Consider the following 25,920-nt stretch of genomic DNA (forward strand, 5'->3'; position numbering starts at 1 on the left):
TCTTCTCTGCCTTACATTTGCTTTTCCAGGCTTTTTATCCCTGGGGATGGTCATTCAACCTAGTTCTGGCTAGTGAAACTATGCTGGGTTTTCCAGAAAACTTTTTGCTTTCCTCATAAAAGGGAACTCTGGTGTAGCATCTTTTTTTTCTTTTCTGTCTGGAATGCAGATGTGTTGCCTTATGCTATGGTAGCTGTCTTGCAACCATGAAGCATAAGCATCAAGAACAAGAACACAAGTTAAGAACATGGGAAAGTGCCTGGATCCTTAATAACCTTGAACCCTGGGATTACCTACTTTTTCTTGTTGAGTAAATAATAAGGGTCTTTATGGTTTAGTCCCCCTAACAGTGGCTCCTCTGTTATGAATTGCCTTACAAAAGCACTCTGAACTGAAACAAAGGTTATCCTAGACCAAGCTCAAAGTAGATGCAGATAAATCCCCAATGATACATTTGCTTCAACGTATAATTGTTATCCCAAAAGCCCACGATGTTTTCCATAAAGCATATGCTGATGCAGTTCTCAGAAACAGACCAAGGGTGGTTATATTGATGCTATAATTCTTACTCAGATTTGCATTTCTGTTTTTATATTTCTAGCCACCAATATACAATGGTAGTATGTTATATCTATTTAAAAAACATTAATTCATCAAACAACTCTGTGCCAGCCATGAATTTAGCTAAGAATATGGGAGACACCAGTGAACAAAACTTAAAAAGGGACCTGTAGCACATATATTCTAGTTTGGGGGCAAGGGAAGCAAGCAAAGAAACCATCATAGTACATAAGGCACATAGTGTTTAGATGGTCGAAAGTTCCATAAAAAATAGAAGAGGCTCAGGCAGGTCAGGAGTGTGGGAAAGAACAAGATACACAGTTTTAAGTCAGGTAGAGAAGGCAGGCTCCACCGATTTTACTTTCAGCACTTGATGTATCTTTAAATACTTCGATAAAAGTATCACTGTAGAGAATGAAGTATACCTTGAACTACAAGAGATTCGTTTTCTGGATCTATAGAGTAACTGATAGGCGCTCTGTAGAGCACCAGTAGTTGCTTTACATCTATTGTAAAGCATAGATGTTTACAATAGATGTTTACATCACAGATAGGGTGAGAAGGGTTGAACCTTGATTTTGTTGGGATTGTGTATCCTTTGTCTTTATTCTCACTAGACATCTCATGGCATATAATCTTTGGAACCCCGAACTTGGCATTGTTTTCTGCAGTTTGAATTAACAGAATTAAAAACATCAGTTTTCACAAATCATGGCTGTGTCTGTTCTAGGGGTTGGGAATAGGACAGTGGAAAGCCTGAAGAAGTCGGTGCTTCTGAAGCTCACTTCCTGACAGAGAAGGAAGTGCCCTCTGGGTTAGTGAGCGCAGGAGGGTTCCCTGCTCCCTTGGGCTCTGAGTGTCTTTCAGTACCATTTGACATAGCAGGACCCTGTGATGGCAACGTGGTGCCCCGTTTGGAGTAGGGAGGGGGTACCACCAGTAGTGGGCATTTCTTTCTGATGTGTGGCAGGTGCCACCTCTTGTGACTCTTGGCTCTTCTGCCTGCTTTGGTCAATTTATAAGAATTTTGTGCATTTCCAAGGAAACCCCACCCACCAATTATGAATGCAAAGTGATGGGAAAGAGAAAGATACAGGAATTGTTTCCTCTTAAAAGTGTTCCTCAGATTTTTACCTGAATTAATTGCTTGAGATTTTATAAAAATCATGTATATAAATTATTTTTTATGTAAAGCATTCAGAAAGGTGTTTAAAAATTACTTTGAGACAATGGTAAAGAGCTAGTTATTTATAGAAATGTCACCATCTTTGTAGACAGGGACTTGAATAACTGAAGAGTAATTATCAGTTAAACACAAAGGTTCTTGTAGGGAGTCCAATGGGAAAAATTCTTTACTGGCTACATCTTGGCATATTTTTTTTAAGAAAGGTCTTTTTTAACGTGTGTCTGCAGTAAGTAAATTATATATATATATGTCAGGTCTTAAGAAAAACATAAAAAGATTCTCTCGGTTAGAATGTAGGTTTAACAAAATTTACCATTATTAAAATGTGGTTTTCCCCTTGGCTGGTTATGTTGATAATTGTACCAGTTTGTTAGATGGTACGATTTTTCAAAGTTTTCTCTAAATTTGTCATAATCACAGTCACAGTTGCGCTAGCTATTTTGGATTATTGCTGAATTACTGCTGGATGGAGTGGAAAGGTTTGTCTTCCCTTCCACGATATTTAGGACACCATACAATTTCATTCAATAGAAAATTCAAAAGCAGGATAACTAGAAACTTAACACATATACATTTGAAAAAAAATTTTAAAAAGAATAAAAGCCTGTGTTTTTTCTCACTGTTACAATAAATAAAGATTAAAAACCAAAAAAAAAAAAGAAAGGTCTTTTTTTAAAAGTACTTGTGGGTTGGGGAATAGAGCAACCATGGAAAACCAATGGGAAGGCCTCTCTTTTGAAAAAATATCCATGAAAACGGACCCAGTTCACCTTTAGCCAAACTGCAGCAACGTGTGGGAATCCTGTTCTCCTTTTTGCTCGTAAAATAATTATGCAGAACAAACAAGTTTCTGGAGGTCAGGGCCTTCCAAAGTGTGTTCTAAGTTGGTTGGTGTTTTATGGCTGCGTAGTTCCAGCCTGGTTTGGTTTTTGAAGTGAGAGGAGAAAAAAAAATGTTCTCTTTGGAGCGTTCTGTGCTCTGCCTTCCTCCCTGAGTTATTGCGATGGCCTTCTGGGCTGAAGTTTTATGGCACCAGCTGGAAACTCTTTATTGTACCTGGGCTTCGACATCTGACGGAGGCAAAGCATCCAATCTCACATCCCGGATTAAGTGTAAACTGAAGTATGATAAAATACAACCTGAGGAACAAATTTAATAAATAGTAACCACCACTGGGAACAGTTTTAATAAGCTTTTTCCTGTTTATTCCATTCCATGGCATTAACACTGGCACTGCCTACAGAAATGAGATTTTGTGATGTGACATTATTCTTTTCTTCCTTTTTCTTTTTACTGTTCAGCACATATTTCAGTAAATAAATATCAGAAGAAAATCTGTAACTGATTCCAAGTTGCTTGGTGTTGCTTCTGTGATTTTGAAAATCAACACAGCTATATATTTTGTGCATGGGTAGGCCTAATTCAATAAAAGTATTTAGAAACCAAAGAAAATCTTTTCCCTGTATACCCTAGGAAAAGGTGGATCAGTAGATGCAGTGGTAATGAACTTGTTCTAACTATTTTTCCATTGGAGTTGGTAGGAGTTATTTAAATACAATTTTAATTCAATCAGTTCAGCATTTGATAAGTGCAATGAAACAACTCAAGAATTTATTTTGGGGATATTTCTTAATAGTGGTCTAAATGAAAATGACCAATTGTGAAAATTATTGCTGAGTCTTGATGAGATATTCGGGCAAGCTGCATTATGCAGACTTACAGGCATAAGAGAAAAAAAGGCTTTAGAAAAAAAGATGAGTTTTGAAGTGTTCCAATTATTACTTAGGAGGTTCCTACCTTATATATAAAGAGTCTCAGTTCACAGGAAGCCTGTCGTATTATGTCAGCCATGAGTTAAATGGTAGTATTTATATAATAATATTCCCAATTAGAGATTTCAAACCAAAGAGCTTCACAGTCTGATAAGAAACTTTACCTAAAATGATGACTGTAATATAATCTTTCTCTGTAGGCTTCCTTTTTCACAGAGATGGGTACTCTTTGAGTGGCTATGCAAAGTAACATATTTATCCAGAGATGTGTAAAGTTAAACTTCGTCCACCCCCAGCGTCACTTTTGTTGCTCTAGTTCCAATACCTGCATAAATTGGACCCTGCATTCTGGTGAAGCCTTGTTTCTCTTGAAATCTGATAACCCTGTTTGTGTATCTCTTTAGTCCTGACCAGAATGAGGTACTGCTTTCCAACAACAGCACGATGGTTAGGGTTAGCGTTAGAGGACACACCCTTTGCACCTCTGTTCTTAAAATTGGTTTTTTGTCAGAGAAGACCTTGGCACTAACATCTTGCTTTCTATGGCATTGGTCATAGGGACATCTCTGCCCTATCATTATGACAGTCATTGTTAGGAGACATTCAAAGACCTGAATAAAAGATAGCCTCCTAAACTTGGATTTCCTTACATTTGAGTCTATTTTCCCCTTCGAACAGATACCCTGCCCACTCCTCACCCTCCTCCCCACAAAGCTTTTGCTTCTAAACTTGGGTGTTCTTACTAAGTGAGAGAATCCTGGATAGCAGCAACCTGGATTCTCAAAGTACAGATAGATCAGCTGCTAAAACAGGAAGATTTTTAGAAGTTTAAAAGAAAGTAATCCCCTAGAACATTTGTTTCTGAAGTCATGGTGGTCTCCCAGTGATCGATGGAATGGTATTCCATTTACCAGCAGATACAATCCAGTAGTGTCCACTGGGAACTTGCTGTGTGCCAGGAACTGTGTTCAGCCATTTTCCTTTACGTTATTTCACCTGTGAACTCCCAATAACTCTGTGATCAGCTGGGTGCTATCATTAACCTCATCCTACAGATCAGAACATTGAGGCACAGAGTGGTTAAGTGACTTCCCCAAAGGCACCCCTGGCTGAGGGGCAGGGCTGAGATTGGGATTCTTGCTGCTTAACCTCAGAGCCCAGGTTCTTCTCTGCTGTGCTTCCCTCTTTCTGCTTCAAAGGATATGCAGTAGATGCTTCCATTAACTGTGCAGTCAATGCTTATTTAAAATGTGTTCAGTAGTCACAGTCTCATTGAGACCTTCTACTAATCTCTACATCTGCACTCATTTACATTAGCACTGAAGACGTGTGCATTGGACTGGTCACATTCAAATGCCCATTCTTAAGGCATTCATTTTCTTTTTACTAACCTGGTTCTTCTGTGTGTTTGACTCTCTAATACTGTCATCAGGTATATATTTTGGACAACCATGTTATTGTGCAAAGAGGGTAGAATTAGAGCCTTACAGTAAGGAAACTGGTGTCCTGTTTGGGAGATGTGCAGACTCTGTCCTGTGGGTATAAAATGCTCTATATATCGGTGATTGAGCTGGTGGATTTTGTGGTTTACATCTTCTATAGCAATTGCTAGGATGCTTTCCTTAAAGGACAACTAGGAAATATTCCAGGCTTAGCAGACAAGCGGCCTCTGTCGCAACTACTCAGCTCCACTGTTGTAATGCAAAACCAGCCATAGACACTATGTAAATGAATGCGTCTAGCTGTGTTGCTATAAAATTTTATTTACAAAAATAGGCAGCCAGCCTGCAAGCCACAATTTTCTCACTCATGTTCTATTATGTTGTTATCTACCTGATCTATCGGATTCTCCTTGTAGGGTGTGTTAAAATTTCTAAATAAATCCATGATTTAGTTTTGATTTATATCCTTGAAAACCCGTCAGTTGTTACTTTAAAATTTAGGATAGCAGCAGAAAATAGAGGTTGAGAAGGTGAACTCAGACAGTCAGTGTGTCCTTGTGTAAGTCTCTCAGTCCTGTGTCTCAGTGCCCTCCCCTATTGTTACCGAACAAGGGTCTGAGGGGGGGGGCAATACTTGGCCCACCGAGGGATGCCAAAAACTGCTACAGAAAACAGGGGCCCCTCCCAAGGAGGGTACACTAATATCTATAGGGCTCTTCTGCCCGCCGCCAATTGGAAAGACATCTCTCAATGCCAGAGATTTGTGAAAAGGAAACAAAATGTTTATTTAATGCTATTCAGGCCTAATGCCTTCCTTGAAATATTAAAGTCTTTAAGGGTATACACCTACACACACACACACAGCACTCCCTTCTCCCACTGTCCCAACTCCGGGTACCGTAAAGCAGGAAAAGAGCACACGTCCGTTTTCAGGTCGCTGGCACGTGAGCTGTGTCGCCTGCCTGTCCAGGCAGGATCTCCAATTAATCCAAAGTCATGTAGCACCTTTCACTGGCAAGAGTTCTTTGTACCAAGTCCTAGTCAAAGTCTCTCCTGGTTTCCAGGCCACTCAGCCAAAGGGAGCACGCCAAAGCCGCATGGGCCTCTTCTACCAAAGCCGCACTCCACCAAAAGCGCACGTCTTTCTTCTTCACCCGGCCGCAGGGATCTCCATTCTGGCAAAGCTGTGTGGTCTTCCCTTTCACCTGGCCAAGAGGGGGTCTGCACTCTGCTAAAGCCACATGCCTCTCTCGCAGGCACTCTCTCAGAGAAGCAGCCCCAGTTCTAGCCTGGGTAGCCCCCACTCACTTCTCCCTGGCCCAAAACTTGGCCACAGCTATTTAACATATCTATGCAACCAGTTAAAGGTTATAGATATGTTAAATACCATTCCAGAGGTTAGCTGCAAGACTGTTGCTATGCAAAACAGCTCTCAATGGCCCTGCTCCATTCATCCCCTTCCCCCAACTGACACCTTGCGGGGGGGCGGGGAGGTGAGGACATCTTAATATTTCCTCCAATATTCCTGTACACTTTGAGTTCTGGACACCATTCCAAATCTTTTCTGGGCACCCCCTTGGCTGCACCCTGTATCACTATGAACGGGGTTAATGATAGTAGTTACCCCTAGTGCTACCAAGGATGGAAGCTCTTGGAATGGTGACTGGATTATGGTAAGCGCTGTATGAAGGCNGAAAACCCATCAGTTGTTACTTTAAAATTTAGGATAGCAGCAGAAAATAGAGGTTGAGAAGGTGAACTCAGACAGTCAGTGTGTCCTTGTGTAAGTCTCTTAGTCCTGTGTCTCAGTGCCCTCCCCTATGAGCAGGGTTAATGATAGTACTTACCCCTATTGCTACCGAGGATGGAAGCTCTTGGAATGGTGACTGGATTATGGTAAGCGCTATATGAAGGTGAAACATTGTTATTTGAGATGTTGTCCAGTACATTTAGGGATATAATAATTATGCCTCTTATATAATCTTTTCATCTTTATGTAGTATTTATGCCTTTCCCTGTACTTTGTGCCTTGAATTCACTTGCAGCTGACATTAAAATTCCTTCTCTGGCTTTCTTTTGTTTTATACTTTCTTATTACATCTTTTTCTTTCTTTTCACTTTTGACTTTTCTGTATGTATGAGGAGGGACCCCCCAAAAACATAATTTATTTATAAAATTGTGTATTTATTCTTACATGTTTAAACTCCAGTCACCTTTAAAGTACTCTCCATTTGATGCAATGTGCATTTGAGATGTTTTTTTTTTCATTGCTCAAAACAGTTTTTGAACTGGTTGAATTTGATGCCTTTTAAGTGCTTCTGCTGTTTTTTGTTTCACTTTTTCCATGTCAGGCAAATGTTTCCCTCTGAGGACTTTTTTCATCTGAGGAAACAAAAAAGTTGTTCAGGGGGAGATTGGGTGATAGGGAAGGTGGGACATGGAGATCATGACATTTTTAGTCAAAAACTGCTGAACACTCAGCACATTGTGGGTAGGTGTGCTCATAAATCACCCATCATGAAATGGGCAAATATGTTGAGTCTTCAAAAAGTTCACCAAAGCCAAATGCAGCCTCTCACAACAATACCAGCTGGTACACTGATACAGACAGGTTCCTAGAACACTCACCTAGCAGGGGAAGCCTGTACTACAAGGGGCCCACCTTCTAGAAGATAATTCTGGTTTTTTGGTTTCCCCTTGTGCGTTTGTATAGAAACCTTGTTTTCACATCTTCTTGTTTGTTTTTAAGCCAATCAGATACCCTTTCTTTTTGTTAATTAATCTAATGATTCATATTCATTTTAGTTATTATGAGTTATTGATACCATCTAATTCATATCTCTTCATCATACTCTCATTTGGTTAACTTATTTCTCCTCTTCTTCCAAGGAATAAATCACGTGTTCTTATGCTGTTTAGACAGTTACATGTATTTTGTTTTTATTTATCTGATTGTTACCTAAGACTTATTAAGTAAGACCTATTCTCATGTTTTTCAGTTCCTGATTTTATCAACATCTGTATCTTCTCTTTTTGAGACTGGACTGTGAGTCAGAATGCCTGAGGTTGAGTCTTGGCACTGCTAAGTACTGGCTGTGTGTCCCTGTACAATTTTCTTCACCTATCTGTGCCTCAGTTTCCTCATCTGTAAAATGGAGTCTTACTTTTCTCTGACTCTAGCCTCTCCTTTAGGAAAGGCCACTTAGAATCATCCTGTTTCAGTCCTGGATTATTATGAAAATTGATTTTTGTTTTGCCCTGGCTTTTTTGGACAAGGTAGACTTCACTGAATTATTTACTCATCCCAAGTCTCAATTATAGCTTTATTTTTATTCTTCTTGTTGGAGTACATTTTTGGAATAGTTTTCACAGCAGGTGTTCGTATGTAAATGTTCTGAGGTTTTGCATGCAAAGAACACTCTTAATCATTTTCTCATATTCAAACAATAGATTCACTGGAAACAAATTTAAGTCTCATGTTTACTTGAAGCACTTTCAAAATATTTTCCCATTGTTTCTAGTAGAGCTGTTGAGAAGAGTAATAATCTGAATTTTATTCTTTGCAGTTGAATTGATCTTTCTTTCTGGAGTCTTTTAGTATTTTCTTTTAGACTTTGAAGTTCTTGAGTTTCCCCCATTGATGTCTAGCTTTTGGATTTTACTTTTTTCTATGTCATTTGGGGGGAGCGCTTGCACTTCACGCGCCTTCTTAATCTAGGCCGTTCATCCTTATTTGTGGGAAACTCTCAGTCCTTAATTCTTCGGATATTTTTACTTCCTTTCGTTTACTGTCCCATTATACTGTTATGCAGATGGTATCACTCTGTTTGTTTCACACCTTTAACATGAATTCACAATATCCCACTTATATTCCATCTGTTAATTGACCCTTGAGTCCTTCTCTGGGATGGTTTTTTGACTGAGTCTTCCAGCACACTAAATTGGTTTTCGCTGCATTCGTACTGCCTTTCATGGTTCTTCACTGGTTCTTTTACAAAATTCTTGTTTCTGCGTTTCTGCGTCATGTAACCAGACCATGACCTTTATGTGCTTTAAATTCTTCGTGTGTTTCTCCCATTAATTCACTGTGCTTGCTATCTGTCATGTCACGGTGTGTTGTCTTTTGCTTTACAGCACTTACGCTTTTCAAGTGCCATTTTCCTTCTGAGCTTGTATTCTCTCGGGGATATTTGCTATCTTGGTTTTTAACAAGTACCCACAAACAGCAGTTCAAAGCTTGGTTTGTAAACCTCTTTTGTGAGACTGCTACTTTCTCTCCTCTCAAGGTTATAACTGCATTCTGGATCCTCAGGGGTCTCTGATGGGTTTTGTGTTAGCTTTTCGAATGCATGTGAATCCCTCTTAGTTAGTTATTGTTTTGCTTTGATTTTTTTTGTTTTTTTGGTTTTTGGTTTTTGTTCTTCAGTGTTGGGTTCAGGTGAGGGAGCTAGCAGCCTGGACTAGTTCAGTGTCATGCCACAAGTTTACGTTCTTTATGATATTGCCAACTCTTGGGCTGTATTACTGTGTTTGACAGGACAGTGTATACCATGGCTCCCAGATTTTAGTTACTGAAATAATCACATCCTCTGCCTGTGTACTTGACCTGGCCACACCAGTCACTGTTTCTGGGACTGCTGACATGAGAAGATGGAATGGTGTGCCTGGAGTGTATAGACTTGACCCAACTTCTCTTTTCCTGATGGGCCCAAAAGGGCCAATACTTTTCTTTCAAGGACATAATTCATGCACTTGAATGATTATGCTCTGGTTCTGCCTCTAATAATCCTTATCAGTCTTGATGATTTACTATGACAGGATAGTCACATTTTTAAATTTATGTCATTTTAATAAAAAGTTTAAATTGAATTCTACTTTCATTGATTTCCACAAAGTCAAACAATTCACTTCAGCGTCGTAAATCCTGTGCCCGCACCAGGCCCGTCCAGCCTGTTGACAAAGAGCGATTCTGCGCTTTTCACGCTCATGCAACTTCCTGCTTTTCACGGGGAGGTTTGCTCAAGAGGGCTCCAGGGTGTCCTAACACCGGTCTTAGGGAGCGCATGTGACATTTATCTTTGGGGAGCAAAAAATTAGATTTAAGCTGTAAGTCAAATTAATTTACCTTTTTTTTTTTTAAAAAAAAGATTGCAGTTAAAGTTCTGAATGATAGTTAATTTTGTTGATGAAAAAAGCTTGTGCTAAGTGCTGAAATTAGTTCCTGGGATGACATGTAAAATCTTTCTCTGGAAATCTTTAAATATGGGATATATTGCTATCTTTCTGAAGTGGCTAGCTTCGGGGTATTTTTAAAGATAGAAGGATTGAGATGATATCTTTTCTAACTTTATAAGAGCCTGTGATTGAAACTGTTCTTCAACTTTAGCTGACACATGCGCCCTTTTAAAAAGTGCTTTTGTGTAATTGATATTTTTTCAAGGGGATGCAGGTAAAGACGGACATACTAGAAGGAATCATATTTCATCCCAATTTTGTATTAACCAATACTTCTTTCCCATGTCTCCCAATAGTTTGTATCTGCTCCTACTATTTATTTTTGTCCTAATAACTTCTGAAAATATCTGAGGCATCCTCTTTACTACTCTTTAACCCAGTTACAGGTTTTATAGCTTCCTTAAGATTTGCCTTTTACGTGCACCCACTTTCTCTTTCCCTAACCTTTCCTTCTCCTTGTCCCGCAGTCAAATGCATCACAATGCCCTAGACTAGAACAACATTTCTATGAGAGTGGCCTGAATTTCCCCAGGCTTCATCGGTCATTGTAGTATCCTTCTCGCCTCTCTGTCCCCGTACACATTCCTTTCAGGGAAGAAGTGAATTATTTGCCTGGTGAACTTGGGAACAGGGTGGGTACACAGAGACCCAGACATTTTCCTTGTTTTATGGGACTCAATTGCCTCCCGTGCACGCCTCCCCCCACCAAAAGAATCCATTTTCTTCTGCTTCTGATGCTGCAAAATTTACGGTATTAAATACCTTCTCAAGTACTTTCCTTTGTTTCTAGAATGTCGGTGCTATTTCTGGATAGTTTCTTGGACTTGTCTTTCAGCTGCCTGTTTTAAAAAATATTTTATTTAATTTTTTTAGAGAGAGGGAAAGGAAGGGAAAATATGAAGGAGAGAAACATCGATATAAGAGAGAAATATCCATTGGTTTCCCAGGCATGTGTCCTGACAAGGAATTGAACCAGTGATCTTTAGCTTTGTGGGATGATCCCCAACCAACTGAGCCACATCAGTCAGAGGTCTGCTGACCAATTTTCTCTATCTGTTCCTAATATATTGTTTAAATCATCTGTTGCATTCTTATTTTTAGCCATTATATTATTCAGTCGTAGACTTTTACTTGTCTTCATTATAGTTTCTAGTTTCCTACCTAAAATTTTAATTGTGGCTTTTATTTCTTCAAACATAAACACAGTTTTTGTTGTTTCTGCTTTTTTTTAGCAGTTATGTCTAACACTTTTAGTACATCATGTTTTAGGGTCATTTCTCTTACTGTTGCCTCGTGTGCTTGGTTATATTTAAGTCTGTGCTGAACATCGCATGTAAAAGATATTTAGAAACTATTTTGATGTGTAGGATGATGGTATCTTCTCTAAGAGAGGACTTTTGGTTGGTTCTACTCATTGTTTGGCAATGCTACCATTCTGGGACCTCCTTAATCTTGGTTCAAACTTGACATTCCTGGACATTCAGATGACAGAAGGCTAGATTACATATCCCTGGAGTGCTGATTTAGTTTCGGTTCACCCCTACCCCGAGGGCATGCTGTCATGATTCCAGCAGGATGTAGGAATTCATTTCTCGGAGCTGCAACCCTTGGCAGTGTCCCGGCTCTGAGTTCTAGTGCCTCGGCCTCAGGAGGACTCACCATGAGGGTGAGTTTATGGTTTCTTTTCCATCAGAGGTAGATGCTTTTGGAGAAAATGCAGCCTCGCTATAGCCAGGCTTCCCTTCCCTGGTTCTTGTCCTCTTATCTTGGCCTAGTAAGACCTTGGTATTTTGTGAGCTGTTTGTGGGTCCAGCCTAAGAAAGTGTTAAAGAAGTTTTCTTTACTGAAATGATTTGTTCAGATGACCTTGTCAGTTTGTTTTTTTTTTTTCCCATGAGACTCCCTGCCTACTGAGATCAGAAACTCTGGTCTGCTCTTTGCCGTGACCTTAGCTTGGGAGTGAAGGCCCTAGTGAGGCCAATACTCTGCCACAGGCCTTTTAAGTTGCACTTGTCAGTTAGTTGATTGTCTTATTAAACAGGATGGACTTTTGGGGGGGAGAAGGACTTCTCTATTATGTATCCTAATGTATTTTTCTCTAGGCATTTGTTTTTGAAATAAAAATGGGCCTCTCAAACTAGGGAAGTTCTCACACATCATGTGGTTAGCATGAATTCTGATAATAAAGTCAATGGACATTCATTCAAAGATTTGAGAAATGAAGCAAGGAGAAAAAGAGGCCAAGTAAGATGTGGTAAGTTATTGACTGAATTTGGCAGGCAAGAGATTATTGGCTGTCTAGGCAAGAGCGATTATTGGTGAGGTGGTGAGAACGAACGAAAGTTGGGGAAGCAGTGTTAGTAAATGTAGCAATGTTTTAGAAAAAGTTATGAAGGGAAGCAAAGAAGGAGGACAGTAATTAGAAGGGGTCATGGGAGAAAAAGATGATGTAGAGATGGAAGAAATGAGAAGAATGTTTCTGTGCTTAGAAGAAAGAACTAGTATGAAGGAAGTCAAGGATATACAAGAGAAAGTGGATAGAATTATTAAATGCATCAATTATCAGATGGCAATGGGCTCAGGAGTAGAAGTGAACAGATCCTCCGACCAGACTTTGAACACATTTTCCACTGGGTTTGTTTGCTTCAGAGTTAGAACCTTTGTGATTCAGCCCGAGTGTCAGCTGTTAGGGTAAGTGCCTTTTTATAACCCTAAACCATGCTAGCGCCCACGTGTGTTTCCCCTGCCCTGTGCGTGCATCTCCCATTGAGTTCCACCGTAGGTCTATGGTATCTTTTACCTTCGCTGGAATCAGAGGTCCTTGCAGTTAAGACTTTGGTCTTTTTAGTTCCATAGTGATAGCTACTCAGTAGTTTATCAAGTGAATGACCGCCGTCCTTTTTGTATTTGTGCGCACAACTCAAAAGGATGGATCAGAAACGACATGTTTATTTTTCTTTTTTATTGTTGTTCGAGTACAATTGTCCCAATTTCCCCCCATTGCTCTCCCCTGCCCTCCCTCCCTGCTCCCACAGTCAGTACCCACCCTGTTGTCCATGTCCATGGGTCGTTTATACCTGTTCCTTGACCAGACCCTTCCCTTATGCTGAGTGAAATAAGCCAGATGGTGAAAGACAAATACCATCTGATCTCACCTATAAGAGGAACCTCATGAACAAGACAAACAAATGCGCAAACTAGAACCAGAGGCATGGAAATAAGGCACAGACTGACAGCGACCAGAGGGGAGGGCAGAGGGGGATAAGGGGGGGGAGAAGGGAAGGGGAAGAAGAAATGATAGTCTTCTATTCCCCTGTGGTTCAAAGCTTTTCAGGGTCTCTTTGCAGTCGACTAATAAGAACACAAATGGCAAACGAGGGCTGATTTATTAACTGATTTGTACTTTCGCTTAGAGTTTACTCGTGGTAATGGGTCCTTTGGAATCTCTTGGCTCTTAAATTAACTGAATGCAAGACACTATGTCTGTACTTACCTCTTATGCAAACTTTTATTTAGCATTGAAAACGGTTACTTTATGATAAGAATAAAATCACTTCCAATTTATTTTTAAAGCAGCAAAAACAAATCTATACGTTTTAGATGTATTTTTTGAATTAAATATTCCCATTGTTTAAAATCCAAGGAACACGATATACAGTGAAGTCCTCCCTCCTACCTACGCCATCTCCAGCTGCCCAGTACGAATCCCCCAGACAATGGTGGAATGTGTGTGTATTCTAGAGATATTTTTACATTTCCGCAGTCACATATATTATTCTGTATCCTCGTGTTAACGCAAATGGCGGCCTGCTTTGCACATTGGACTGTGCCCATTGGACTATGCCTCGCTCTCTTCACTAAGCGATGTGCTTCAACAATACAAGACATTTAAAATAGTCTAGCCCCTTACATTGAGGGGAGGCTGGCATTCCATGGCATCTCAGAGCCTTTGCCAGTGAGCAGCAGTCACAGTGCCATGGCTGCTCTCGGTGCCTGCATGGGGTGGGCAGCTGCAGCTCTTCGCCGCTGCAGGCAGCAGACGGATGAAAGTTTGCTTCGGGGGAAGTGCAAGTCCCAGCTCGTGTCTGAGAGCCTTGCAATTCCTTCTTCTTGTAAAGCTTAAGAAGTTTCCAGCTTCAAAACTAACGTGTGTCAGCATTTTTGAAGATGATTTTGGAGGTAATAGTGGCGCACAGAGGATAAGATTCCATGGCAAAGCACAGATTTCTGCACCTCTGAGTCTAAAAGAGATTCAGAGAGGTGGACTCTGAATGTGAAGAAGTTTCGGGAATTCCTTAATTAGTTGATTTTGCTTACATTTTCCTTTCTCTGTCTGCACAAGATTGATAAATAATAGAATTCTGTTACTAAGTCTGAAGGATAGCTCTGTTTAAAATGAAAATTACAACTGATACGCATGTCACAGTTTTATAAATTTGTACTGTTTTGTCTTAATCTGCTGCATAGTATTTTATGGGATAAATATATAATAATTTAAAGATGGTCACTTAGGTTGTTTGCAGTCTTTTGCTTTTACAAACAATGCTACAGTGAATGACCTTGAACATGGATCACAGGACTGGTAGATTTGTAGAATAATTTCCTAGAAGTAGGATTTATATGTGCTTTTAAAATGTGATACGTCTTCCTAATTAGCTTCCAAAGATGTGGGATTTTTGTTGTGGTTGGAGATTGTCTCAGATTTATATTGCAGATTAATTTAGGGGAGAATGACCTAAATCACTACTGATGCTGCCTTTTCTTATTTTCGATTTGTCTTTTGTTTCTGTTAGTGTCTTTCCTTTGATATATATTGCATATTATTTTTATCTTTTTTGTTGTTATTGAGAATGCAGTCTTCTGGTGAAACTTCAAACTGAAGTTAAAAGCAATTCAAGTTAATACTTCAAATAAACCTTTTTCAAACTTTTGAAAAAAGGATACACTTATGTTAATTTAAAATTTGTTCAAGATTACAAAATCCCATTAGAAAAAAAGCTTAATTAACAACAGAGGAACACCTTCCATAATTCTTACAGGAAAACAATGGTTTATTGGTACCATGAAAAATATGTAGCACCAGTAAGGTAACAGTGTATCCATCTCTCTGGGGCTCTTTCTGGTTAGTAAACAACGAACTGTTCTCCATGTTTGTTCTGTTCCTATACCAGATTTCATGTTTAATGATGTACTTGAGTAAAAAACCTCATAACACTCCTTCCTGGGAACCAAAGACAATTACTATGTTGATTATCCACACTACTTGTACATTGGCATCACCGGGTCATTTGCTAACTAATGTTCATACTTCACATCTAATTTTCCTGAAGAGCCTTTGGCAAGTAAACTGTCCACTACTATTAAATAGATTTGCAAAGAATTCTTACTCCAGATGAATCCTCCCCTTCTATCCTCCCTTTCATGGTATCATTAGGAAAGAATGTTTTTCAGTGCTAATGTAAATCCATCTGAAAGGCCACATGCTGTGATATTGGAGAGGCGCCATCTTTGCTCACTTCATTAGGCCAAGGTTGGAATCTTCTGCGAAATTGGGTTCTGTACCAGAATGTGCTTCACTAACACTCTCGAACATAAAGTGAAAATTTCAATTGTGAAAGCTTAAGCGATTCCTGCCATCAACAGAGTCAAAGTAATAGTATATATATTTGTGCAAATAGTGTTTATGAGGCTTTTTTTTAGTACAAAAAATAAGAAACAAAGCAAAAGTGGCCTACAATCTCACCATTCTGGTAGCTCTCATTGTTTAAAAAACAAAGTAGTACATGTGTGGTTAGAAAGTGTTAAGCAATCCAACAAGGAATGAAATGGAAAGTAATTTTTTTTCTTTTTTACCCCAGATCCTTTCCCCAACTTAAATGACTGTAAACATATTCTTAGGTTCCATTTTTCTAAAAATAGTTTTGCAGATATATATACTTACAATTTTGCATGTTTGTGCAGGTACACTCATCTGTTTTTTTAAAAAGAAATTACAAAAATAAATCACATTATACATAATATTTTTCTTACATATTTCACTTACGTCTTTAGGTTTCTTCGTTTGGATATATGTGAGATCTAGGTCATTCTTTATGGACATATTAAACGTGGGCATATGGACAGCTACTAGTGGACATTTAGATTAAGATCAGGGCTTCTTTCTTTTACAAATGATGCTACCAGAGACATTCCTATTTGGATTTGGAACACTTCGGAGAGTCTGTCTGTAGATTAGAGCAGGCAGTGTAGCACAGTGATCATTAATAGCGTGGATTCGGGCGGGGGGGGGGCGGGGGGCAAAGTGCCTGGAGTCTGAAGTCATTATTTGCTCCTTACTAGCCGTGTGACCTTGGGCAAGTTATTTAACCTGTGCTTTAATATTTTTCTTGTCAAATAATTTTAAGGATAGTTAATACTTGAGTTGTTATGAGAATCAGTATATCAATAGCTTGGAATGGTGCTCGGCATATAGTAATTAGTTAATAAATGCTTGCTATTATGATTATGATAAAATTTGTGTTACATATACATGATAAAAGCCATTCTTGGAGAAAACAGGGAAATTTTGAAAATAGAAGAAAAGAAGGGAGGTTAAGAAAGGAGACAAAATAGTGAGGAACAGAGAAAGAAAGGAGTAGGGAGATGAGGTCAGGAGGGAGAATGCTGGAGAGGACAGAGTAAAACGTGGAGAGGAAGGACCGGCTGGAAGAAGGGGATGTATCTGAGAGTGCAAAATGCTGATGTAAGGTCTGGAGAATAATCGAAAGCTCGCACTGACAGGTGGAGGACTTCCTTGATTTTTGTGACTGTTTTACTTTAAATCCAAGCACAGAGGGTGGCATTCATTCCATCCCTCAGTTCACCACGCAGCATCCTCTGTGCAAGCTCCCTTTCTCATTTCTTTGCTTGTTATGCGCGTATCCGTTCTCATTCATCCCTTTTTGTCCCCATCCTGAATGTCTTTCCCTCCCTCATCCTGCAGGCAACCATTCTGAAGTGTAGTTGTTGTTGATGTTCTAGCAAGTTGCGTTTTATTGTTTTGCATACACATATTTTTAATTTGCAAAAATGGTTTTGTAGTCTACATCGCACTCAGGTTTTTTAGTTTCACCTCGATACCTTACTTCCCAAATTAATGCGTGTCTCTGGATGTACACAGAGGTCTTTGGTCCTAGTTGCGTCCCGAGACTCCATGGTGTGTGTCTGCCACCTTCTGCCCATCCATTCCCCTAGGTGGCCCCAACACCTCCCACCAACCGATAGCACTCAATGGATAGCCTGCGTGTGTCCTCTTGTAGAGCTACGTGTGAATGCTCTTGGGCTTCATAGCCGGGAGCAAAAGGGCGTGCCCTGCGTTGCGCACACACCAAACCGGGGAAGGGCTGCAGGGCCCTTCTTTAGAATAGCTGCTCCTTTCCACTTCCCCCAGCAGGGTGTGGGGATCCAACTGTAGCCGCCATGGTCTGGCGTGCTTCTTTTTTCAGTTAATTTACTGTATTTTAGTATTGGTCCTCTGCGTTTTCCTGAAGACTAATACATTTGAAATTTTTTATGTTTGTCGTCTTTTTTTTCTCTAAGTTGACTGTTCATATTCTTTCCCTTTTTTTTCTCTTGAAAGTTACTCTGTTTTTCCCCCCAATTGATTTGCAGTACATAGGTCCTTTCCTAGTCTAGCTGTTAACCTTTTACTTTTGTTAAAACTGCAGTTGCCACCTTCCATCATGACATTTGTCTGTCAGCTCGGCCTGTGATATGGATGGTTGGACAGAGTTCTTCCCTCATGGTCCGTGTTGCCTCTTGGCCACAGAGACCCTCTACTCCTCTCGCCCACTCCCCATGAACTGTGTGCATTCCCCTTTCACACTGAGTCTTTAACTCCTCTGGGCTCCACGTTCCTGTATGATGTCAGGCACTGACACAGTCTTTTCCCCTTCATTGTGAACTGTTTGCACTGCTATGCATCATTAAGCGATGCTATCTTGATCACATATTAAGTTTGGGTGTCCGTGTTTATATGTGGTTGAGATAGAAAAACGAGAGAGATGGAGGTGGGGAGAGAGAGAAGAGAGGAGAGGAGAGGAGGGAAGGGGAGGGGAGGGGAGGAGACGGGTAGACAATGTGGAAGGTGGCAGGGTAAAAGCCCATCTTACTTGCAGGGCAGACAGACACACTTTATACTTACTACACCCACTAATCTGACTCTTGTAACCCTCCAGCACTTGGTCTCCATTTATGGAATAACTGGGGAAGTTCTCATGGCCATTTATAATGTTGTAAGTCACCAATTAGATGGACTTGTCCAACTCCCCTTCTCATATTTTATTTCTTTTTTCTCATACAGATTAACTGGAAGAGGACATGACTGACTCAGAAGGCATACAAGGTAGGTTAGAAATAGGCACCAGAGTTACCTAGAAGGAAATGATGGGCGAGAAAGGCAGTCCTGCCCATCTAGCCTGTGTTTCCATTCGAGTCGCATGCAGAACCTCATGAGAAAAAGAGAGACCTCAGTGACTATGGTTCTTCTGTACCTACTAGCTTTGGTCAGGATTTGAGACATTGTTTCTTGGCCTCCCAGCTATTTACTGCCATATAAGTTCTAGTCCTGGGTCAGAGTTCACTCCAAAACCTAGTAGGCCCAGCCTTAGGGTCAGCTGGTACCTATCTGGGCCAGTCCAGGTAAGTCCTCTGGTCACAGCCCCCGATATTGGAACAGAGCCTACTTTTTGTACTCAGTAGTCAAAAACCCCTCAGTAGTGGCACCCTGTTCTTGCCCCCAAATAAATGTTTCTTAGGGGATATTTCAGTCAGGGGATGTATTGGGTGTTGGTTTTTGGACCATAGATAGCTTCAAAGGGACCATATTAAACTTCTCACCCCAAGCATTTTTCAAACGAAGCCCTTGTGCCATCCATGGAGCTCTGATTGTTTAGCCCTATTCCTCAGGTTTGATGCATTTGAGGTCCCACTTTGGGTGACAAAGTGAGCAGCAGGGAACTGGTTTAAAGACAATGACTAGAGACTGGTCCTGGAGAAAGTTACCTCTATTATCCCTGTTATTCCTCAAGGCCTCCGACCAATGCCTGGAACATAGTAGGTGCTCAATAAATATCTGTGGCCTGAATCACCAGGGTGAGAATTCTATCACATTTTTATAAATGGTCATATCAAACACTTTATTTATGGGAGTTTTCTGATGAGGGGCATCTCCAGGACTTGGTGTAGGAGGCGGTTAGAGGCAGTGATCTGGTTGGGAGACAGTGGGAGGGGGTTAAGCAACTTGCTTTGATACCACATTTACATAGGCACCAGGGATAGCATTTTCCACATGTGTTTTCTGATTTATTTCATTCACTGAAATATTTTTCCACTCCTACACTCTGTGGGTTTTATTCTGTACTGGGAGGGAGCAGCCACCATTTAGAGCAAAGCCTTGCTCCCGAAATCAGCCTTTCTTTGACCTTAAAATAATTGCTTTGCAAGCTAGGTTCTGAAGGACAAGAAGGAGGACTTCTAAATTAAAAAAAAACAAACCATTAAATATCAAGAGAAAACTTGGATGTCTGAATGCTAAATTTATTTTGCACTGTGGTGGATGCTTTAAGGGTAGAAAGAGCACAGAAGAATTTGTCTTTATTGTTCTGAGAAGGAAGCAGGGATGAGAGGAATGGACAGGTGCTAAGAGACTGGGCAGCTCTCACTTCCTGCAGGTGGTTGCCGGTGCAGGTGGCAGTGTGGGGGGAAACCTTGGGGCAGAGGGGGATTGCTTCTTGCTTTTTGCGAAGACGGGTAGTGTATCTGTTTCCTGCTACTAATGTGAGAAATTGACATAAACTTAGTGGTGTAACCAGCACAACTTTATTATCTTACAGTTTGGGAGGTTAGAAGTCTGAAAATGGTCCCTCTGATCTAAAATCATGGTGTCAGAAGGGCTGTGTTTCTTTCTGGAAGCCTAGGGGAGAGTTCATTTTCTTGTCTTTTCTAGTTTCTGGAGACTCCTGGCGCATGGTCCTCTCCCTCCATCTTCACGGACAGCAGCGGCCAGTCGATTTCTTTTCACATCACACCACTCTGAATCTTCTACGCTAGGGATGACGTCTGTGTAATCTGGGATTATCTTCTCATCTCAAGGTCCAGTGACTAGCAACTTAATTTCATCCACAGTCTTGATTCCCTTTGCCAAGTAACATTTCACAGGTTGTCTTAATTTGGGGGATTAGGGACATGTCCACTTGTGGGGGTCTGGCCCGTATTCTGCCTAACACAGGCGGGTGATCTGGGATCATCTGTGTACCCCTTAGTTTGGCACAGTGCTGGGATGACACGTGCAGGCAGAAGTTGGGCACTGGTGGGTGGGGTGGAGGACGTCCCCACAGACTCCTGCACAGTGAGTTCCCAGTCCTGCCCTTAGAGGAGAGAGGTGCTGGGAGAACCAGTGGTTCAGACAGACCTGGGCTCAGGAGGAAGAGGCTCTAGGGGCGAGGACTTCAGAAGAATCATGGGACTAGCTGCACCTCAGCAAGCACCAGCCCCCACGACCAAGGGTCAGGCTGGACCAGTCTTACTGTAAGCACTGCCTGCGAACCATGGCCTCCCTTTAACCACACGGACATGTCCCAGCTCACCTGCACTCAGGTGCCATATTGCAGAGGAGGATGGGGAAAGGTTAGGAATCTGGAATCAGGGAGCATCAACCAAAAGAGACTGAATTAGACTATAATTAGGCTTCAGTTTCCTTGGCAATCTTGTTTCCACCATCAGAGGGATCTACATAAAGATAAAATTGATTTTTCACCGGGTATATTTTATTCCCCCTTCTCCTGTACACTCGTATACAGCCAGCTTTCTGTATATGAGTGTGCATATGTTTTCCTTAGATTACACTTTTATTCGGTGTGGGCTTGAAATTGCATTGTACAGCTGAGCAAGCTCTTCGTACTTAGCAAAGTACATTTGAGGGAGGCCGCGGCTTCAGAATCGCTCCCCGAAGCCCCCGCACGTGGCAGTAGGTGTGGCCAGCCCAGCGGCAAGTGCCATCGTTTGGAGTGCAGCTGTCCCATTCTGGCTGGAATGTGTGAATTAGTTTTTCCCATTCACGTTTAAGTTTAATTAATTTTTCAGTAGTGTTACAGCGATGTCTCTAACCCTTACACCCACCCCCACCCTCCCCGCAGGTCTAGGAGTCAACCTGTCACGTCTCTTTAGTCCCCTTTAGTCTAGCAAATGTCCTGAACTTTCATTGTCCTTGTCATTTTCTATGGTGACATTTTTGACAAGTATAATTATTTTGTAGGATGTGTCTCAATTTAAATTTGTCTGAAATTTCCTCAGATGTTGATAGAGGTGGTGTATTTTTGGCAGGAAACCACCGAAGTGTTGAATACTTAATGCATTCCGTAAGGAGGCACGTGATGTCTTGTTGCTCAGTGTTGGAGGCGTTAGCTTTGATGTCTTAGTTAAGGTGGTGTAAATATAAAATAACAGTTTCTCCCTTTTAATTAATAAGTAATTAGTGGAAAGATAATTTGAGCTAATGTAAATATCTTTATTGTCTTTAAACTTTCAGCCTTGACAAATATACCAGAGCATAATTTTTGCTGTACATTAATATGTCAGAAATTTGTTCTGGAGAGACAGTTTATTTTGAACATAACAAGTTGGAGTTAAAGTAATTGGGAGTTCACATTGGAAAATCCATTTATTTTATACCTCTAGCAATGAGTTGGTTGTGAAACATACATTTTTTAAAGCTCTGTGCCTAATATTCCAATCCAATAAGATGTTGGTTGAAATGAAACTATTTCAGCTAATAATTTTGCACTCTCTGGTGAGATTTATGTTGCAATTTAAGCAGCTTTCTGAAATGCAATAGAATATGAAATTATTTTAAAAGTGCAGATAGCAAAACCAGTATCAGACAAAAACCTCTTGAAAATGAAGCATTTATGCTTTTTACTAAGGCATAAAGAATTGAGCTGTAAGACATTAAGAACTTGGTGAACTCCAGCCATTATGATTAATTAATTCTGTGGGTCAATCATAGATGCGAAAAAAATCTCTCATTAAACACCCGCATTTCCCAATGAGAAAAGGGCCAGATACTGATGTTGAAAAAATTGCTAATGTATTGAAACAATTGCTAATTGTTTTTCTTGTTTTTGTCCTTCCCCCTTCTTCCCTTTTCATAATGTGCAGCTCTAGTTCTATTTCATGCTCTGGCGTACATTTGATAGTATGAAGCTTACCTGTGGCGAAACACGGTAGCCGACCATCTACTAGAGGGACCGCTTGGTCCTCCCTGGCCGGGTCTGGAACACAGGCGATGGGGCAGCTAGCTGTGCAGGGAGAGGGGGAAAGGGTGTGGAGCACAGCCGAAGCAATGAACGCTGCCTAGGAGTTTTTTAGGTGGGAGCAGTGAAATCAGTGGGAGGGCTTACCTGGCACCGGGAGAGCATGCGTGGCAGAGGGGTTCCACCTGGGGAAATTTATGTGGTGGGAGGTAGGCACAGTGAGTACTTACATGCCGTGAAAGTGCTTCCTTCTGTGGGATATTAGACTTCATGAGAAAAATAGCTCAAAATGCATCATGGTGCTTTCCACAAAATAATATCCCTAAGAAGAAAATTGGACTTCCAAGATTCCAGGATTTAGGCTGAATATAGTGATTTTGGTGATGACTGACAAAGCCAGTTTCCAATGTTCCTTAGACTCATTTGGCTAACTGCAGATGGAGGATTGGGTTATGCCACAAAACGTAGCACAGGGAATCTTCACAAATTTGGTTTAGAGAAAGCTGAGGCCCCAGCATGTAGAGAACAAGGAGATGACGGAACTGAGTGGAAGTAAAAGATTCAGTCTAGGGCTTCCGGAAGACAGTGCCGAAGTCCTGTTAAGTATCACCTGCCAGGGTAGCGACTGACTTACGGCACATCTCAGTCTCACCTGAGGGACGTGGACACGTAAGTGAGGCAACGGGAATAGCGGTTTGCTACTTTTCATTATTTGTTGACTGTAGTATCGCAGTGAACTCTTCTTTGGCTCTTCATTTCCAGAGTCGTTCTCCTCCAGGCTAAAGTTCTCAATTTTTCTTCCTTTCAACTGCTTGTTTATTATTTTGTAAGAGTGATTTTGAAGTGTAATGATATGTGGAATTATTGGCTTTAATTTTTTATTTTGACAGAATTTCAGACAGGGAAAATTTGCAAAGATTGTATGAAGAATTCCTGATGCCATTTACCCAGATCCCGGTGTAAATGTTTCACCACATTTGCTTATTCCCTTTCTTTCTTTCGTTATCCTGTGACAGTTGTCCCAGTTTTTCCCCCCTTGCCCTCTGCCCCCTGGCCCACCCCTGGCTCCCACAGTCAGTCCCCACACCGTTGTCCATGTCCATGGGGCATGTTGTGCATGTTCTCTGACTAGTCCCTTCCCCTTCTCTCCGCTCTTACTCCTTCCTCTCCATCCTCCCTTCCGACAGCTGTCAGTTCGTTCCGTGTTTCCATGCCTCTGGTTCTGTCTTGCTTGCCAGTTTATTTTGTTCACTAGATTCCTCTTCCAAGTGAGATCAGGTGGTATTTCTCTTTCACTGGTTGGGTTATTTCACTGAAGTTCTCCAATTTTAATGTGCTACAAATGGCCTGTGGGTTTTGTCAACATGCGGATCCAGATTCCACAGGTCTGGGGTGGGGCCCACGTCGAAAAAGCCGGAAATGGATGCAGATGCTGTTGGCATGGGAACCGTACTCCGAATAATATTCTTAGGTTAATCGTCTCACTACCGAAGTTCCCATCATATTATTTCCCTGCTCAAAATTGTTCTGTGACCCTCACATGCTCATCTGTACTAACTTTAAAAATCTTGATCTTAGTGCGTATGTCTTCCCTAATGTGGCCTCAAACCACCTTGGCATTTACGATTCTCACTGATTTCTATTTATGGCTTTGGCTAACCTGATACAGTTTCCTGATACTTCCTTTACATGGTGGACACCCTCCACAAATCACACCTTTCTTATTTGTCATTTGTTTGCATTCCTGACTCTGTAAACCTCATAGTCTGCTCTTGTTTAGAGTACTTTTTTGAATTTAAATAATTTTTTTATTTTTCAAATACAGTTGACATAACAATATTATATTGTTTCAGATGCACAATCCAGTGATTAGACATTCTATAAGTGATCTTACTCACTAAGTTATCACCCTAATAAATCTAGTACCTGTCTCCCACCAGACATAGTTATTACTGTACAATGTTATTGACTATATTCCCTACGCTGTACTTTACATCCCTGTGACTATTCTGTAACTACCAAATTTTGCTTCTTAATTTCTTCACCTTTATCACCCATCCCCCCCAATACCCCTCCCATCCAGCAATTGTCAAAATGTTCTCTGTATCTGTCTTTCTTTTTTGCTCATTCATTTATTTAGTTTTTTAAGATCTGTTTTGTTTTGTGTAAGTATCAATACCCCAGCTTTTGCTTCTTTGTTTCCATTTTTAAAATTGACTTGAGAGAGAGAGGAAAGGGTGGATGGGCAGAGAGAGAAAGAGACAGACAGACAGACATTGATTTTTGCTGTCCCACTTATTCATTCATTCATTGATTGATTCTTGTATGTGTCCTGAACAGGAATTGAACCTGCAACTTTGGCATGTTAGGACAACACTCTAACCAACTGAGCTACCTGGTCAGGGCTGTTGTTTCCATTTTCATGAAATATCTCTTTCTGTCCTTTTACTTTAAGTTTCTGTGTGTCTTTCTATCTGCAATGAGTCTCTTATAGACAGCATATGTGAGGGTTTTGTTTTGTTATCAATTCAGCCTGTATAATCTTGTGATTAGAACTTTTAATGTACTTGCATTTAATGTAATTGTTGATATATATGTTTATTGCCATTTTATTATTCTTATTTTTTATCTATTTTTTCCTCTTCTTAAGAAAGTCCTTTAACATTTCTTGTAGTGATTGTTTGGTGATGATGAACTCCTTTAGCTTTTTCTAGTCTGGGAAGCTGCTTATTTGTCCTTTGATTCTAAATAATAGCTTTGCTGGGTAGAGTAATTTTGCTTTTTATCACTTTGAGTATTTCTTGTCCATCCCTTCTGGTATGCAAAGTTTCTGTTGAGAAATCAACTGATAGTCTTATGGGCTCTCTCTTGGAGATAATTAATTGTTCTTCTCTTGCTATTTTTAACATTCTCTCTTTGTCTTTAACCTTTGGCATTTTAATTATAATGTGTCATGGTGTGGGCCTTTTTGAGTTTATCTNCTAACCAACCGAGCTACCTGGTCAGGGCTGTTGTTTCCATTTTCATGAAATATCTCTTTCTGTCCTTTTACTTTAAGTGTCTGTGTGTCTTTCTATCTGCAATGAGTCTCTTATAGACAGCATATGTGAGGGTTTTGTTTTGTTATCAATTCAGCTTGTATAATCTTGTGATTAGAACTTTTAATGTACTTGCATTTAATGTAATTGTTGATATATATGTTTATTGCCATTTTATTATTCTTATCTTTGATCTATTTTTTCCTCTTCTTAAGAAAGTCCTTTAACATTTCTTGTAGTGATTGTTTGGTGATGATGAACTCCTTTAGCTTTTTCTAGTCTGGGAAGCTGCTTATTTGTCCTTTGATTCTAAATAATAGCTTTGCTGGGTAGAGTAATTTTGCTTTTTATCACTTTTGAGTATTTCTTGTCCATCCCTTCTGGTATACAAAGTT

General features: G+C 40.4%; 1 non-coding gene across 1 annotated transcript; it reads right to left on the bottom strand.

Moving 5' to 3' along the window:
- Positions 1-24,815: 24,815 nt before the first annotated feature.
- On the bottom strand, positions 24,816-24,893 carry TRNAV-AAC (transfer RNA valine (anticodon AAC)). The gene has a single exon. It is a non-coding gene; the product is annotated as a tRNA-Val (tRNA).
- Positions 24,894-25,920: the final 1,027 nt, after the last annotated feature.

Source organism: Sturnira hondurensis, unplaced genomic scaffold (assembly GCF_014824575.4).
Source record: "Sturnira hondurensis isolate 20B ecotype Veracruz unplaced genomic scaffold, ASM1482457v3 Scaffold0016663, whole genome shotgun sequence".
NCBI classification, from domain to species: Eukaryota; Metazoa; Chordata; class Mammalia; order Chiroptera; family Phyllostomidae; genus Sturnira; species Sturnira hondurensis.